The 18,331-nt window shown below is 38.6% G+C and overlaps 1 long non-coding RNA gene across 1 annotated transcript in view; it reads right to left on the bottom strand.

Moving 5' to 3' along the window:
* Positions 1-231: 231 nt before the first annotated feature.
* The window catches only part of LOC140527841 (uncharacterized), a 31,082-nt gene continuing 12,982 nt past the window's right edge, over positions 232-18,331 (bottom strand). Inside the window, exons 2-3 of the long non-coding RNA XR_011974946.1 lie at positions 5,011-5,080; positions 232-667 (exon numbers count right to left, since the gene is read on the bottom strand). This is a non-coding gene — a long non-coding RNA (uncharacterized lncRNA). The remainder of the gene's footprint in view (positions 668-5,010; positions 5,081-18,331) is intronic.

The following is an 18,331-nucleotide window of genomic DNA, read 5'->3' as shown; positions in this document are numbered from 1 at the left end:
TCTAACAGGGGAGGGGAGGAGGGGGGGAGAGACAACTTGCAAATGACTATGCACAAACAAGATCTAGCCACAATAAATTAAGGAGTAATCGCAAGGGGCAAGGAACCATGGGGAGACTATGCATATGCAACACTGAATGCACTCAGTTTCAGTTTTGTGAAATGGCTTTTTTTCCCTCTTTAAATTTTATTCTTTGTTACATAGGACACTTGGTTCGGTAGGGGAGGGATGTATTCAGAAATAAAAGTGAAATAAGCAGCAACAGTTATCAATAGAATTTTTTGAAAAGAATGAGAAGTTAATTGATCTTTCTACAATTACTCCATGAACACTTCACTTATACAAACAAACCAACGGCAGGTTTTGACCATTCCGAAAAAGGTTGGGAGTTACCAACGTGAAAGGCTTAGGAAGCAGTGCAAAGCAAATCATTTCTAATTATCCCGTAAAATTATCCAGGGTACATAATTGAGTGCTGCTAAACTTAAACAGTTTCAAATTAACACATTTTCCTGCCAATCTTGACTGACATTGCTTGATATCAGGCTATTGTGACCTGTGGTTCCATGTTTCAGCAGAATGGGACAGCGCATCTGAGTTCTAGTGCTGCCACCCACTTGCCATGTGACCTTCAGTAAGGCATCTTTCCTCTTGGCTTCAGTTTCTTCTGTAAAACAAAGGAGTGGGAGTGTTGAGCTAGACTATCTCTAAGGTCCCTTTCAGCTTCGAAATTCTATCGTTTGAGATCTATTGCCTTTGTTCCTCTAACATTACCGACCTGCTCCAACCGCACTCCTCGCATAGTTCAGGCTAACCCTGCCACAGATCTTTGGATTTACATTTGGAAGGGATTCAGTCTCTAGCTATTTGTTGTTTGACTACGGAAAAGTCATTTAACCTCTCTGGGACTCAGTTTTCTCATCCATAAAATGAGGAGGGTAATTAATCGGCTTTTATTAAATGTCTACTAAGAACCAGGCAATAAGCTAGATTCTGGGTACACAAAAACAAAAAGGAAACATTATCTGCCTTCAAGGAGCTTTTATCAGGCAATAGAATGGAACCCACCTACTCAGCCTTACAGGCTTGTTGTAAGGCTCAGATGGGAAAATGTACAAGAAGCACTTTGCAAACTTCAGTGACATATAAATGTCAGCTATTATTATTGTGGTAATTGTTCATTTTTGAAGTAAAGTTAGGTTTCCTGTCTCACTAATCCTGCCTCCAAACAGGCAGAGCAGAACAGGACATTGTTAGAAGTCTCTGGAAACTAGGAATAAACAACGTTTATAATTATCTTATGTCTCCTTCCAGTACCTCCCAGTGTTTAGTTCAATAGTTAAAAATAATTTGTTCTCAGTAAATGTCTTTGCATGGTGATCATTAAGAATGAGCCAAAATGCTATTCAGATATCCTGATGTCTTTATGAAATAGAGGAGCAAGTCAGATAGGAATAATCCAGAAGGTCAGAGAAGAAGATGGAAATTCAGATTGGATGTTGTTATATTAAATACAATAATACATTTGCTTCAGATCAATGATGCTCTCATTCAGATACACTCTGAATAATAAAATTTGCTTCTCCCATTAGAGAGAGTTGGGTAAGTCATTTTCAAGGGGTCAGTGCCAATTAGTTTCAACCTACCAATATGACCTACTAGCTTTCCATTTTTTAATAGGAAAGTGAGTTAACAAACATTCATTTAGCACTCTCTATGTCCCCTATCTTAAATAATTCCCAAATCTCTTTAATTTATTATCTCTTTTGGTTATTTTCCCTAATGTTTTCCACTACTCCTTTTCACTATTGTTGTTCAGTAGGATCTCACTGTTCATGACCTCATATTCCATAACATCCTGGGGTTTTCTTGGCAAAAATACTACAGTGGTTTGCCATTTCTTTCTCCGATGGATTAAGGAAAACAGAGGTTAAGTTGTTTACCCAGGGTGACACAGGAGTAGGTGTCTAAGGCCAAGTCTGAACTCAGGTGTTCCTGACTCCAGGTCTAGTGCTCTATCCAATGCACCAACTAGCTGCCTCCTCTTTTTAACCAAACTAATCTTATCTTAAGAGTAGTTTATACTTGCTAACCCAGTTCCTTCAAAATCCACTTGCTTGACGGCTTGCAATCTACAATATCTTTGTTGCCATCATCCTCCTGAAACAACTCTCTCCAATTTGACTAGTGGCCTCCTTACTGGCAGATCCACCGACTTTTTTTGTCATCACCCTCCCTAATGTCTTTGCAATGTTTGATATGGTTAAGCACCACTACCACCACCCTTTCTGATGTTCTCTCCCAACTTAGAAGCCATGACAACTCATTTTCATGGTTCTCCTCTTACCATCCTGATGATTCCTCTGTTTCTCCTTTGGGTGCCTTCCTGATACATAGACCTGAGTGTCCCTCAAAGTTCTATTGCTAGTTTTCTCCTCTCTGTTAGTGATTCCTTGGTCATTAGAATGAATCACCTCTTTAGAAATGACTCCCAAATCAATTCTTCTACCTCCAACCTCTTCCTAGAGGGCTAGATCTTTATTTCTCCCAACTACTTGCCACACATCTGCATCTGAATGAACCATCAGCACTTTAGATTCAGTATTTTTAATACTGAATCTCTCTTCCTTTCCCCTCAACTTGATTCTCAATCTAACTCTTTGGATTGTTTCTGCAGTCATCTATCCAATCAGCCAGACTAGTAATCTAGGATTCAATATTGAATCGTCCCTTTTTCTTGCCTACCACATCCAATCATTCCAAGTCCCATTGATTTTACCTGATCAATCTGTTCCTTGCTTTCTACTCCTATTGCAACTTTCCTAGTTCAGGTTCTCACTTAACTCTTGCCATGGCTTCTGTAATAGCCTCCTAAATGACTCTTCTGTTTCTCATTGCCTTCTCTAATTGTTGCTTGAGTAATCATGTCTATGCAGTTCTGATCATGACACTCAAACTTGCAGTGGCTCACTGTTACCTAAATCAAATACAAAATCTTGATCATGGCATTCAAGGCCCTCCATGATCTGTTTTCAACCTTATTTTCTAGCCTTACTTCATGCTAATCCCTTTCACAATTCAATATTTTTGTCTTTCATTCTTGTCCTTTGCAATCTCACCTATAACTTCACTTGTGTCATCCCTAATGCTCAGAGCGAATTCCTTTTTTCTACTCTGGCCATACCCAACTCCATCCCCTGAAGTCTCTCTCTCTATTCAGGCCATAAATCATTCATAGGTGCTACCTCCTGATGGAGCCCTACCTCATCCCCCAGCAGAAAGTAAACTCTCCTTCTTTAAATGGTTCATAGCACTTTGCCTCACTCTTTCATTGTCACTAAATTCACTCAACTTTATTTCAGTTGTGTAAATACATCATACCCCCCTCCCACCCTGAAGTTAGACTATAAACTTCTTAAAAGCTGAGTCTTCATCGTACCATTCTTTGCATTGAGAGGACCTTAATGATAGCAAATATTTAATAAACATTTGTTGTTTGTTGTTTACTCATGGCTCTGTTCCCTAACAGCTCCAATTCCTAAATGTTTAGATTATTCTTGCAGAAGCAAGACCACTAAAGTATGTCACCAAAGTAGGTCATGCTCAGATTACAATACAGCCCAGCAGGACATTAATTTGTTTGACAAGGAGCAAGAACCAATTTGGAATACATACAGCCACAACTTCAGCTAAGCCAAATTAATATACCTTTCACTGCCCTTCAAAGACCATAAATGTGAATTGGAAATAATTCAGATGAAGCAGGGATCCATAAAGAAGAATTTTTTGACTAAGGCTTCACTAGCCCTTTATGGGAGATATCCATTCATTCATCTATCCATCTACCCACCCTTCCATCTACTCATTCCTTCAGCAAATAATAGGGTCTGCTATGTACAAGGAATCAACGTAATGATGTAACAAGAATATCTGATTGTAGCTTAAAGATAAAACTATGCTTTTTCATGTATTAAATGAATATTTATTCATTGTCGATTATGTACAGAGTATTTTTTCTCTTGTCTTACCCCAAATCCTTTTATTATCTGGTCCAGGACTATTGACATTCAGCTCTTTTCTCCAGATGAGAAACATATGTCTAAATTTAGGCGTTCTCTCATATTAAGGAACTAAGCACATTTTAAACACACATACACACCAACATTCCCACCAACATAATAACAGTGACAACCACCCCAAACAAATCCCTATAAGAATTCATCCAACTGGACTGGAACCAATTAAAATGTCCCATAAAATATATTTGATGTCTCGGCAACTCCTTTAGACCTGGAGAGGGACAGCAGTAATGTCAGATCCCTTCTGTTCTTATTTGGAATCTTTCAGAGTTTGTCCATGAAGCACTCTAGAAAGAATCACCTGCTCTTCTATTAAAAATAATATTATAGAAGTACTTATTCTCAAAAGAAGTCTAAGCAATGAAAGGAAAAACATCAGTGAACGTATTTGTCAGAGATGAGAGATACCAAAGAGTTGGGTGTATAGATCTCCCCTGTCATCTAGAACTTTATGCATTCAATATGAAGGGACAATAGTTCATAGACTCTAAGAGTTGGAAGGGACATTAAAGGCCATCTAGCCTAACACCAATGGAAAAAAATTAAATGAATAGAAAAACTGGGGTGAAGGTATAAACAAGCTCCTTTAATATTTTATTAAATCTGTGAGATCACTGATGTGGGCATTACTGCCAAATCATAATTCATCAAATATCCAGGAATGGGCAGAACAGAGCAGAAAAGATCAAAGCAGGAAAAGCTTGAGCTGTAAAGATACTTCAGCTTCCTCAGAGCATTCCCCACAAAAGCATTCTCCTCTGCATGCATGGGAGGATCAACGAGCTTATTGGACACTCCCTATCCTGGAACTCTGCCCATGTCCAAGAGAGGTAGCTTAAATCTCCTGTAATAAATAATAATGATTATAATAATAACTAGAATGTATATAGTGCCTACTATGTGCTGGCTAGCCAGAGGTTAAATGACTTACCTAGGGTCACATAGCTAGGAAATGTTCAATCCCAGACAGTAGCAGACACAGTCTGACTCAGTTCTTTCACCTGTAAAATCAAGATAATAATAACATCAACCTCACAGGTTTTTGAAGTGAGGATAAAATGGGATAACATTTCTAAAGTACTTTTCAAATCTTAAAACACCATGTAAATGTTTATTATGGTGATAGAGTGAAGCAATCATCATTTATTAAACACCAGGCATTGTGCTAAATACTGGGGATATAAAAAGAGGCAAAAGACAGTGTCTGCCTCAAGAGGCTTACAGTCTGATGGAGGAGAAGACATACAAACAAATATACATTCATATATATATATATGTATATATATATATATATATGTAGCAAGCTATATACAGGATAAATGGGGAATAAATAACAGAGGGAAGGAACTAGAAATATGATAGGATTTTAGTTTGAGCTTAACGAGAAGCCAGGAAAGTCCATAGGCAGAGTTAAAAAGTGAGATCATTCTAGGCATAGGGGACAGCCAGAGAAAATACCTGGAACTGAGAGAGGGAAGATGTTGTTTATCAAACAGCCAGAAGGCCAGTGTCATGGGATGGAAGAGTATGTGACAGGGAGCAAGATGTAAGAAGACTACAAAGGCTGGAGGGAGCTAGATGGTGAAGGGCTTTGAATGCCAAACCCATTTTTCATTTGATCCTGGTGGTGATAGGGAGCCAGTATAGTTTACTGAGCAGAAGAGCAACATGGTCAGACCTATATGTTAAGAAAATCACTGGTAACTTAACCTGATAGAGCTTAGAAGAGTCTTACAGAGAGGAAGAAGGGAAGCTTAGGTACTTGTACAATTAGAAGTTAAAAACAGATTTCAGTCTCTTCCTAAAGATCAAAGAGCTGAATTCTTAGAGAAGAAAGAGGAGGAGGAGGAAGAGGAAGAGAAAGAGGAGAAAACTTATTGTCTTCCCAAAGGCAGAACAATGATATAGCAGATTCTCAGAAAATATGAGACAAAAGAAAAATAATCCAATTGGGGACAAAGTAAGAAAAAGAAGAGTTGTAGCAGCTGGTAATTCCCTTCTCAAGGATACTGAAACAGCTATTGGTTGAACCGATAATAATAATAAATATGCATGTTGTCTTCTTGGGTCACATATTCAAAACATAACAGAATTTCACAAGACTTATTGAAACAAAAGAAAACTATCCAATCCTAGGTTCCACATAGGCAAAAGGGGTATTTCTATAAGGAACTTAAAATATATTGTCAACAATTCTGAAGTCTTGGGAAAGCTGAAGACCAAAATGGCACAGGTTGCTTTTTCCTCACTTTTTTTCCACTAAAGGTAAAAGATGCATAAGATAAAAATTAATTTAGAAAGTGAACATCTGGCTAAGAAAGTGGTGCCCCAAAATAGGAATTGTACTTCTGAATCACAGCTTACGTATAGGGTTGACAGATTCCTGGCCAGAGATGAAGTACACCTAATAAAGCCCAGTACAAATGTATTTCCAAGTTGTCCTATAAATCTAATCAAAAAGGCTTTAAACTAAAAAGGATGGAGGGAGGAGAGAGATGACTGCCTGTTTATATCCCCCAAGTTACTTTTACCCAAGTATTATCTGCTATGCTTCCACCATCTGGTTCCTGGATTTTCTTGGGATGAGTATAACTTCTTAATATACAATCTACTTCCTCTCCACCACCACCCCTTTACAGACTATTAACCACAAAGAAAAAAGAATATCAGTTGAAATGCCCAGAAGTACACAGTTCACAGAAAATAAAATCTCCCCCTCAACTAAAAAAAAGAGTCAGTAGTAAAAATCTATGGCTTCAAATATTTTTTACAAAATTTTCAAAGTTTAAGGAACAAATAAGAGAAATTAGAGGTCCTTCTGGAGCAAATTTGATCTCATAGGTATCAATAAGAGTTGGTAGGATAAAATGCATAAAGGGGCTATGGCTCTGAAGGAGTATACTTCACTCAAAAGAAATAGTATAATTAAAAATGATAAGGGAAAAGTGTATTGTATACTAAGAAGGCATATTCATTCTGAGAAAATACAGGAACCAGAAGGTGGAAGCCTAAGAGTACATAACAAAAAAAATCAAAGGAGGGATAAACAGAAGTGATTTTTGCCTTTGGAGTATATTGTGTACCACCTAGGGAAAGGGGGAAGCTAGGTGGTACAGTGGATAAAATACTAGGCCTGGAGTGAAGAAGACTCATCTTCCTAAGTTCAAATATGGCCTCAGACATTTACTAGTTGTGTGACTCTGAACGCTGTTTGCCTCGGGTTCCTCATCTATAAAATGTGCTAAAGGAAGAAATGGCAAAGCACTCTATTATCTTTACCAAGAAAACCCAAAACAGAATCACAAAGAGTTGGACATGACTGAAAAAAGTAAAAAAAAACAACAACACCTGGGAATAGAGATGAAAAATTTTAGAAAAAGGTCACAGGTTTGGCAAAGGAACATGATAGAGAAGTAATGGAGGACTTCAATTACTCAGACATAAGCTGGAGTTCTCTCTGCCAAAATCAAAGCATCTAATAAACTCTTGATTTGCGTTAGTGATAATCTCATCCTTCAAATAGTAGAAGAACCAAAAAGGGTAAATTTTATTCCAAATCTGATTCTCATTAACAGTGAGGAACCGATTGCTGGAGTGGAAATGATGGGAAACTTGGGGGTGGGGAAGAGAAACAAATCTAGCAACCAACTTAAACTTTAAAAAGAAATGTGCCTGAGGCCAGATTTGAAGATGGAAGCAAGGTCAGGTAACAGATTTTATAAGAATGGCACAGTAAAGAGAGTCAGTAAAGCCAAAGCTCATAATGAGTTGAGATTAGCTAGGAAGCTACAGATAATAGAAAAAGATTTCTTAGCTAACTCAAAAGAAAAGAAGGAAGAAGATCTTTGCTTGGGGTAAATAGAATGATGATAACTGACAACAGGCAGGAAGCAAAACTGCTTAATTCTCATTTTGTTTTCTCTACAAAAAAGAACTCACTCTATGCTGGAAATAGCCAACAAAAAATGACTAACAGATTTGATATCAAAGAAAATAAAGGAAATTGAAAGAGACCATGTAGCTACCCTTGATGAATCCAAGTCACCTGGCCAGATGAATTTGAAAGTGTTGAAAGAATTGGCTGATGTGGTTGCTAAGCCTCTGACAGTGATATTTGAAAGATCATGGAAAATGGGAAAAGTAACACAAGATTGGAAAGGCACAAATATTGTTCCAATTTTCAAAATAAGGAAAAGGAACAGAGTCTGTGAACTATTGAATAGTAAGCTTGACATCAATTCTTGGGAAACTTCTAGCATGTATAATTAAAGAGATGATTAGCAAACATCAAGAGAAGGAAACAGCAATAACAAAGAGCCAGCAAGGCTTCATCAACAACACGCCATGCCAAAATAACTTCATTTGCATTTTTAAAGGATTACTAAACTGGCAGATGAGGGGAATGAGGTGGATAACAGTTTATCTAGATCTTAGCAAAGCTTTTAAGAAAGTATCTCATATGAGTCTGGAGGAGAAGATGGCAAGGTATAAATTAGACAATAATAGAATCAGATATAGTTGGATGGCAGGACTCTAAGAGCAGTTGTTCAATGTCATTATGGTAGGAGGTCTCCAGTAGAGTACTACAGAGATCTGTGCTTGGTTTTTTGCTATTTAATATGTTTGTCTATGAGGTTTTTTTTAATGTGGATATTTGCAGATGACACAAAACTAGGAGGAATGGTGGGTGATAAAATCAAGATCCAAAAGGATACTGAAAAGCAAAGATCAAGGATCCAAGATGATCAAGAAAGTCTGAACCTATTAAGATGAAATTCAGTAAAGGTAAATGTCTACTCTTGCACTTTAGCAAAAAAAAAAAAATAGCTTCACAAGTATAAAATGAGGGAGGCATGGTTTAGATAGCAATTGTTCTGAAAAAGAAAGGTGAGGGGAGGGGTTAGTTGACTGCCAGTTAAATAAAAGTAAACAGTGGGATATGGAAGCCACAAAAACTAACGTAATCCTTGACTATATTAAGAGGAGCAGAGCTTTCAGGATTTGGGTATTTATTGGTTGATTGGTAGTTTCATTGTATTCTGCTCTCATCAGAACCTCATCTGGAACACTGTATTAAATCCTAAGTGCCAAGGTTTAAGAATGACACTGATAAGCAAAAGATTGTCCAGAGGAAGGTGACCAGGATGGTGAAGAGCCTTCAGTCCATGTCCCATAAAGATCAGTTGGAGGAATAAGAGATTTTTTGGCCTGGAGAAAAGAATACTCAGTGGAGAACATGATAGATGATGAGCATATGAAGACCTATAATGGGGACAGGGAACACAACTTGGCTCCAGAGGGCAGAATCCAGAAAAAAAGGGTATAAATTACAAGGAGGCAAACTTAGGTTGGGAAAAATTTCCGAATAGCTAGAGCTTGTCTGAAAGTAAAAAGCTGCCTAGAGAGATAAAAGCTTCGCCCTCCTTGGAGGTCTTCAAGCAGAAGTTGGATTACAATGGGGATTTCTTTTCTGTATGGGTTGAACTAGATGATCATTGCAATGCTATCTAACCCCCATATTCTGTGACTCTGTGGTTGGAAAGTTGTGATGTATACTGGCAACACATATGTATCTTAAAAGAGATTCCTCCTGTTGGCTCAGGAAATGGACACCTGATGTTAGCCAATCTGAAAAATTCATCTATGTTGATGTGTTCAGGGAGTGCTAGTGATTCAGGTCCTGTCTTTTCTATGATAAACCTTTCAATCATATGAGATTTCATGGATATAATTACTCCTTCCAATGGTACAGATTGTAGCACATCTACCTCTTATCTCGTGTGACTTATGTCTTCCCATAAATCCTTCTAGGATCCACCTAATTCCCTAAAAGTCTCTTTCTCTTCAAATGCTACTGTAACATTCAAGCTGTTCACTTACTGTTCCTTTCTCTCTTGGCTCCAGAGGGCAGAATCCAGAAAAAAAGGGTATAAATTACAAGGAGGCAAACTTAGGTTGGGAAAAACTTCCCAACAACTAGAGCTTGTCTAAAAGTAGAAAGCTGCCTAGAGAGAAGAAGGCTTTCTCCTCCTTTTCTGATCATACATTTTCTGCCCTATGTCTTTTACCCACACTTCATGTACTCCTAACATTGTTGGCAATAGCACAGGTTATCGATTCCCGTCATTGCCCTCTTTATCACCTTCAACTTTGATTCTTCAGAAGTCATGATGTTCATTGATTCACAGACATACCATGTCAGCAGATAAATATATGTATGTATTTATACTTAAGTGAATGGATGAATGAAACAACAAATAAATGAATGTGAATGTATTTATTAAGTTCTTCCTATGTGCCAAGCACTATGTTAAGTACCAGGAATAGAAATTGAAAGAAACGTAAAAACAATACAAGTCTTCTACGATCTTATATCTTAATAGGAGATGAAAACACACAAAGCAGAAGTGGCAACTAAGAATAGACTTCTGTAGCTTCAAATTTACAGGGATTTTGAGGGAGCCATAGGGAAATAGATGGACTTGCTCTTTCCAGATACAGAAAGAATCCAAGATTTCCTTTTTGTGAGGAGCCATCTCTGCCAATTTTTATCACAATCCTTTTATGACTTAGTAGATATGTGGAAGTTTCCTGCACAGCAAATTGCCAGGGTCTTATACCCACTAAGTGTTAAAAGAAGTATTTAAACTCACATTTTCCTATTTCTAAGCCCTGCCACCTATCCCAGTATTCCATATTGTCAATAATATTGATTTTAGAAATATGGGTTGTTGCTTCAGGAAGAAGTTTGTGATCATTGAAATTACTGTGCAATTCCCCACATACAATTCAGTCTACTTTATCCTATCTGATCTTGGATTGAGTTCATTATATATTTGCAGTGTCTTTCCCATATATATGTACTGAAGGATTAACTCAATAGGTTGTCCATCCAACTACCTATCACTTCATGAGCAAAAGGCATCCTCCATTAAGTTGGTTTTTGGAATACAGATTGTTGAACGTGATTCTATTTTTTGAATTTTTGAGTGGTTGTTAGGAGGAAGATGAATTGTCTTTCAATTCAATAAATATTTATTAAATGGCTCCTATGTGCTAGGATACAAAGACAAAAAGGAAATAGTCCCTGCCTTCAAGTAGCTTATAATCTATGAAAGATAAATATGCATGTAAAAATGAAAACAAAACAATGAATAAACAATGTAAACCATTTCTCATTGATCAATTCAATTTAAAAAACATTAAAGGGCCCATTATGAGCTAAAATCTTTGTGGGAAATAGAGGATGAAAGAATGAAAAGAAAATATAAAACCAGTCTTTGACCTCAAGAATCTCAGTTTGCCAGGAGAAGCAAAGCAACCAATTGCCTGTTGGTATTGCCTTACAAGGAAGCTTGGAAGGAAACTACAGAGCTTTAATGAATATAGAGTCTATTTAATTATGCAAAAAAAACATTTGTTCAATTTCATCCAACAAACATTAAATACCATGGCAAAGGGTGATGCAAAGTTAGTTCTAAGAGGGTATATAAGGCTCCAAATGACAGAATTTAGAGACAGAAGTAATCATAGAGAGCATCTAGTCCAACACTTCCATTTTACAGATAAAGACCTATATCCCAGTGAGGTAAAAAAGACTTACTTGAGGATACAGGGATAGTAAATATCAGGGTCAGGGACTCAAAAATCTTCCTGCCTAAGCCAATCCATGGGGCAGTGGAAAGAGAACTTGGATTTTTATTCTGGTGTTTCTATTTACTAATAGTGTGACCCTGGATCAATCATGTTGTCCCTTTCTGCTTCCCTAAAGGCCTCCTCTGCATGACTTTGATTATTTAGACTTTAAGGGAGATGGTCATGGGCATGTGCAGTACATATCCTTCTGTGTTCAGTAGGTCTGTGATCGTTTCTTGTGCTGCTCCTGGGACCAGGCGTAAATTCCATTAAGGGGGAGATTTGAACAATGATTGTATTTCCATTAGAATGGTTCTAGAGTTGTATACTGGAATATCCTTGCCTAAGCTTAGTCCTGTCTTCTTTGAGAAAGTGATATGATATTCCAAAAAAGCTGGCATTTACATAGCTAGCTTGTAGCAGCCTGCTTCTTCTCCAACACCAGGCATACCTCCTCCTTCTGCCTTTGACTTCCCACTTATACTCCATATTTAGTTCAGCCTAGTCTCTTCCAGGCCAATATATAGAGAATCTCTTCCTGAAACATCAGTCAGAAAAGTAACCAGATGCACCTGAGTGAGAATCTGCCCTCTTTCAAGGAAACCCAGGAGTAGTGACAAAATGGGGAGAGCTTGGGTTTGGACTTCATGGAGGAGACTTTGAATTCTGGCTCTCCTAACTTACTGCTTCTACGAACTAGGCTTTGGCTTCTTCCTGTGTAAACTGAGAGACTTGGACCAGCCAATGTCTAAGTCCTTTTCAGCTGGGGATTTATAATCCTATGATTTTGTTGCCCTGGTGTGAATCCCATCTCCATTGCCTATGATTCAGCACGTACTAGCTGTTGCCCTTGAGAAAAATTTTAAACAATTAGTTAAACTATGAGTACCTCAGTTTCCTTTAAAACATAGAGGTTAGATTCAACAAATGAAAGAAGCATTTATTAAATGCTTACTGTGTGCAAAATGCTGTGCTAAGCATGGGGGAGGCGGGGTTACAAATAGATGGCCAATAAGGTCCCTTCCAGCTCTGAATCTGTAATCCTATTATCTTAGGTCATTTTTTAATGTCTCTTGGCCTTAGCTTCTCCATATGTTAAAAAATTAGATGGTTTGGTAAGGATACCTCTAGATTTCTCTAAGACACACCAAATACGTCCAAATCCTTACTCATAACCTTAGATGAGGCAAATCAACCCTGAGAGCTAAAAGCCTCTCAGTTGGACCATCCCTTGGTTACTATCAAAAGATCAGAAGTGGAAATTTTCTCAGTAGCTATAAGGAGAAAACATTTCAACACTCCAAGCACTCATGGTTTGGTCAGAATGAGATTCTGCAGATTGTGGTGCACTGTCAGCCCCACCTTCAAATTGATAAGTAATCTTCAAGAGTTATTATGGTCAAAATAATTCATGAGCCTGCCCCCAACCTGAAAGTGCACCTCCTGAAGTTTAACTAGACTCATCTCCAGGCCTTTACAATGAGCCTTTCCAACTCAGTAGGGCCAGACAGAATTTAAGCTCTGAGAACACAAGATCACCTCTGTGTGACAAGGAGGCATCTGAGAAGGAATTTCACGGTGATCAGGAGACAGCTTGGCAAATGTAAGCCCATCATTTCCTTTCTTTTTTCCCCTTCCCCTTTTTCTAATTGCAAATGGCCCTGGCTCTTGGCAGATTTCCATCCTACCAAAAACTTTAGGCACATTTATTTAGCCAGAGGCTTGGATTTAATCCCTATGAAAAAACCTATGTCAAGTGCAGTCAGTCAGTCAACAAACATTTATTAAGTGCTTAGTGGGCTAAGTGTTGGAGATAAAAAGAAAGGCAATACAGACATCAAGCATCCTGGAAACTCATGTAGCCAGAGGGTTTTCACATTAGCAGTCTGGGAGGAGATAGAAGGGAAAAATCTCCATCTACCTCCAAAATACATCTCAAGTTCTCAGATCCTTGCCTCAGCAATGCCCCTTCCCCCTCCCCCAGTAATTTAATTTTTTTAATGGAAGGCATGGATCACATTTCACTTCTCCAAAAAATCAATCTTTGCTGGTGATGCATTAAAAGAAATAATGCAAGCCATCCAATCCCATTATGGGAGGGTCTGCCTACTAAAGGAATGACCAAAATTAGTCAAGCTCAAAAGCTCAATGAGGAGAGTCTTGGGAGCAAATATATAAATTCAGAAGTGTACAAGGTCTAATGCGTTGCTATTAATATTAACTTGAGTCCTAGCAATTCACAGTACCACTCCGTGAAATTTTATTTATTTAATTTATTTATTCACCCCCTGCCTACTGTAGTGCTAATCTTGCCTCCGGAGAACTCAAAAGCACTTTGTGTAGGTCTCTGTAGCCCTCTTCCACAGAGAAATGGCAAGTACCACTCTTTCCATTTAAGAACAAGGCCCAGGCAAATGTGGGACTTCCTCAAGGTCACACTAAAGAGTCCATAGAGAGGAAAAAATTGAAGAGATACTTGATAACAAACCTCAAATACTTGAAGGATTTGAAGAGGGATTAGACTTATTCTTGCATAGCTCTCATAATACTAACAGCTAACATTGATATAGTGTTTAGAGAGGCAACGTGTAGCATAGGCAATGGAGAGGCTGCCTTGGAGCTAAGAACAAACGTTGAGGTTCAAGTCTTGTTTCCGAGGTGTATTATCCATGGGATCAGGGGCCACTTAGCTCCTCAGAGTCCCAGATGACTCTCTGAGACTCTCAGGTTACAGATGATTGGCTGATCTGCATAGGGTAGGGAATTTCCAACAACAGAAGCTCCCCACAATGCCCCAAACTGAGGTTCAGAAGAAAAATAAAATCTCTTTGTCTCTCTACACACTCATGTGTGTGCATACATAGACATAGACATACATACACATACAAACAGTAATTTATAGTTACAAATAACCTTCATATACATGGCCTCCGAGAATAATAATTGCTAATGTTTATATGGCGCTTTAAGATTGGCAAAGCGCTTTACAAATATTATCTCGCAACAGCCCAGGGAGGTAGGTGATATTATTATCCCCATTTTACAGATGAAGAAACTGAGACAGAGATTAAATTACTTGACCAGGGTCACATGGATAGTGAGTGTCTGAGGTCAAATTTGAACTCAGGTTTTCCTTACTCCATATTCAGTGTTCCTCTATTCATTGCTCTACCCAGCTGCCTTACAATAATCCTATGAAGAAAACAGGGCAGATTTCCCTAAACACCTTTTACAAATGAGGAAACTGATCTTCTCACAGAGGTTAAATGACTTTTCCAAAGTTCATCTGTCTGTCTCTCCTTCTTCTTCGTCTTCTTCTTCTTCTTCTTCTTCTTCTTCTTCTTCTTCTTCTTCTTCTTCTCTCTCTCTCTCTGTCTATCTCTATCTCTTTCTCGTACACACACACAAACACACACACACACACAGACACACACACACACACACACACACACACACACACACACACACACTGGTAGAACCAAGCCTTGGCGCTGTCATCTGACATCAGAGACAAGTGTTCTTTACACTTTGCTGCTTTTGAGTGGACAAATCTAGGACCAAGAAATGTAAGTTTCAGAGAAACTACACATTCTAGAAGTGAGAACTGTTCAAATGGGATGGGATGCCTCATGAAATAGTGACTTCTTGGTCCCTGGAACAAAAGTTGGATCCCAGGCTGCGGGAGAAGCTGGACCGGGTGAACAGTTAGGTCTTTCTCAATTCTTAAATTCTGTTGAGTTTGTGAGTGAGGAAGAAACATGCCTGACCAACCATACACTTCCCTGCCTCTCCAAATGACCAGGAACACACAAGAACCATCTGTTGTCAGTCACTGGGCTCAGGATATTCCCTTGGAAAAAGTGAACCATAAGACATGCATGAACAAGTTCATTCCAAACAAGAGATGTCCTCATAATAGCAGGTAAAGATGCTCAGCAAAAAGTCATTTAACCTAATGGTGTTTTCTTCTTTTTTGAGATGAGGAGAGGTTGGAGGGTATGGAAAGGAATCATAATATAAGTGAGTAATGCCACTGTCAAAGTAAGCACTGGGCTAACTAAAGCAGAAAGGAATCATCACAAAGATCACCAAACTTCCCATGTGTTAGAGAGTTTCTGCCCCACTGTCTCTGGAGTTGCTTCCTGTTGGGGTGGTATTTGAGAGTTGCTAAGTTTGCTCACCCAATGCAGTCAAGTGAGAGTGGCTGGACAGGGCAGTTTCTATCAAAGACCCTTTTCTCTGAACTTTAGTTCCAATCCAATCTACTCCAACAAACATTTATTTAGCACCTACTTGTGCAAGCATTGGGAAGACAATGTTGAAATGAACAGTTCCTCTCCTCAAGGAACTTATAGTCTACAGGAAGATGCAACATAAAAACAGATAAGTATACAGAACTTAAAGTTCTGTAAAAGACTTTATAAATATCATCTTCACAACAAGTCTGTAAGGTGAATGCTATTCTTAACTTCTTTTTGTAGATGAGGAAACTGAGACAGGAAAAGTTTAAATGACTTGTCTATGCTCATACAATCAATAAGGGTTGGAATCCAGATTGTAACTGACCTCTTCTTGATTCCAGTCTAATGTGCTATCCACTGCACTGCCCAGTTACTTATAGGGTACAAATAAAGGTTTCCCATAGGAGATGAGCTGAATCTTCAAGAAAATTAGTAATTCCATGAAGCAACGGATAGGAGGGAGTATATTTGGCTTCTAATTTTACCAGTAATTGAAGGTCTGGATGACTGGGTTACTGTCCATTGCCTGCAGGGAATGAGTTTGGGCAGAGAAAAATTTCAAAAATCTTGGGTAAGATTTTCCTCAATATCTGGCAGGATATCCTAATTTGAGATTAAAATAAAGGAAATAGGATGTTTTGTGTACCACTGACTCATTCAACAACCATTTATTATTGTGTATAAGGCTTTGCTAGGTTCTGGGGAAATTTTTTTTTAATAGACAAAACTCGGTCCCTGTCCTCATGAAGTTTCTAGTCTAGTAGGGAGAAAAGACACAAATACAAGTAATGATAATACACAATAAGAGCATTAGAAAGTTTCAAAGCATGGGCAGAGCCAAAATGGCAGAGTAGAAAGACGGACCTGTAGGAGCTCCCCCACATAGCCCATAAAATACCTGTAAAAAATGACTCTAAACAAATTCTAGAGCAGCAGAAGCCACAAAATGACAGAGTGAAAGAGATTTCCAGCCCAAGACAGCCTGGAAGGCTGACAGGAAAGGTCTATCACACCGGGAGCAGAGTGGAGTGCAGCCCCGTGTGGGCCACACAGTGAGGCCAGGACAGGACCCAGAACAGGCTTCAGGGTGCCACCAACAGCAGCAGTTCCCAGATTGCTCAACCCACAAATGCAACAGACAGCTTCAAAGATCAGTGAGAAAGCTCCTTCACCCAGGAGAAGAATCACTTACCCAACAAAACTGAGTATAATACTTCAGGGGAAAAAATGGACATTCAATGAAATAGAGGACTTTCAAGCATTCTTGATGAAAAGACCAGAACTGAATAGAAAATTTGACTTTCAAACACATGAATCAAGAGAAGCACCAAAAGGTAGACAGGAAAGAGAAATCATAAGAGACTTTATAAAGTTGAACTGTTTACATTCCTACATGGCAAGATAATATTTGTAACTCTTGAGACTTTTCTCAGCATTTGGATAGTTGGAGGGATTACACACACACACACACACACACACACACACACACACAGAGCACAAGGTGAGTTGAATAAGAAGGGATGATATCTAAAAAAAAAAAATTAAGGGATGAGAGAGAATATATTGGGAGGAGAAAGGGAAAAACGGAATGGGGCAAATTATCTCACATAAAAGAGGCAAGAAAAAGCTTTTTCAATGAAGGAGAAAAGGGAGGAGGTGAGAGGGAAAAAGTGAAGCTTACTCTCTTCACATTTGGCTTAAGGAGGCAACAACATGCACACTCAGTTTGGTACGAAAATCTATCTTACATTACAGGAAAGTAGGGGAGAAGGGGACAAGTGGGGTGGGGGGAATGATAGAAGGGAGGGCAAATGGGAGGAGGGAGTAATTAGAAGAAAACACTTTTGGTGAGGGACAAGGTCAAAAGAGAGAATAGAATAAATGGGGGCAGGATAGGATGGAGGGAAATACAGTTAGTCTTACACAACATGACTATTATGGAAGTCATTTGCAAAACTACACATATCTATCCTACATTGAATTGCTTGCCTTCTCAGTGGGGATGGGTGGGGAGGGAGGAAAGCAGAGAAGTTGGAACTCAAAGTTTTAGGAACAAATGGTAAGAATTATTTTTACATGCAACTGGGAAATAAGATATACTGGCAATGGAGTATTGAAATCTATCTTGCCCTCCAAGAAAATGGAGGAGATGGGTATAAGGGAATGGAGAGTTGTGATAGAAGGGAGGGCATATTGAGGGAAGAGGTAATCAGAATGCAGAGCATTATGGAGTGGGGAGAGAGGAGAGATGGGGAGAAAATTTGGAACTCAAAATTTTGTGGAAATGAATGTTGAAAACTAAAAATAAATAAATAAACAGGACAAAAAATGGAGAGTTTCAAAGCAAATCTCTTGAGATTTAAGGCAGGGAGAAAG

Source organism: Notamacropus eugenii, chromosome 1, assembly GCF_028372415.1.
Source record: "Notamacropus eugenii isolate mMacEug1 chromosome 1, mMacEug1.pri_v2, whole genome shotgun sequence".
NCBI classification, from domain to species: Eukaryota; Metazoa; Chordata; class Mammalia; order Diprotodontia; family Macropodidae; genus Notamacropus; species Notamacropus eugenii.
Note: the sequence above shows the minus strand (reverse complement) of the source record. Positions and strands in the feature narration are given on the sequence as shown.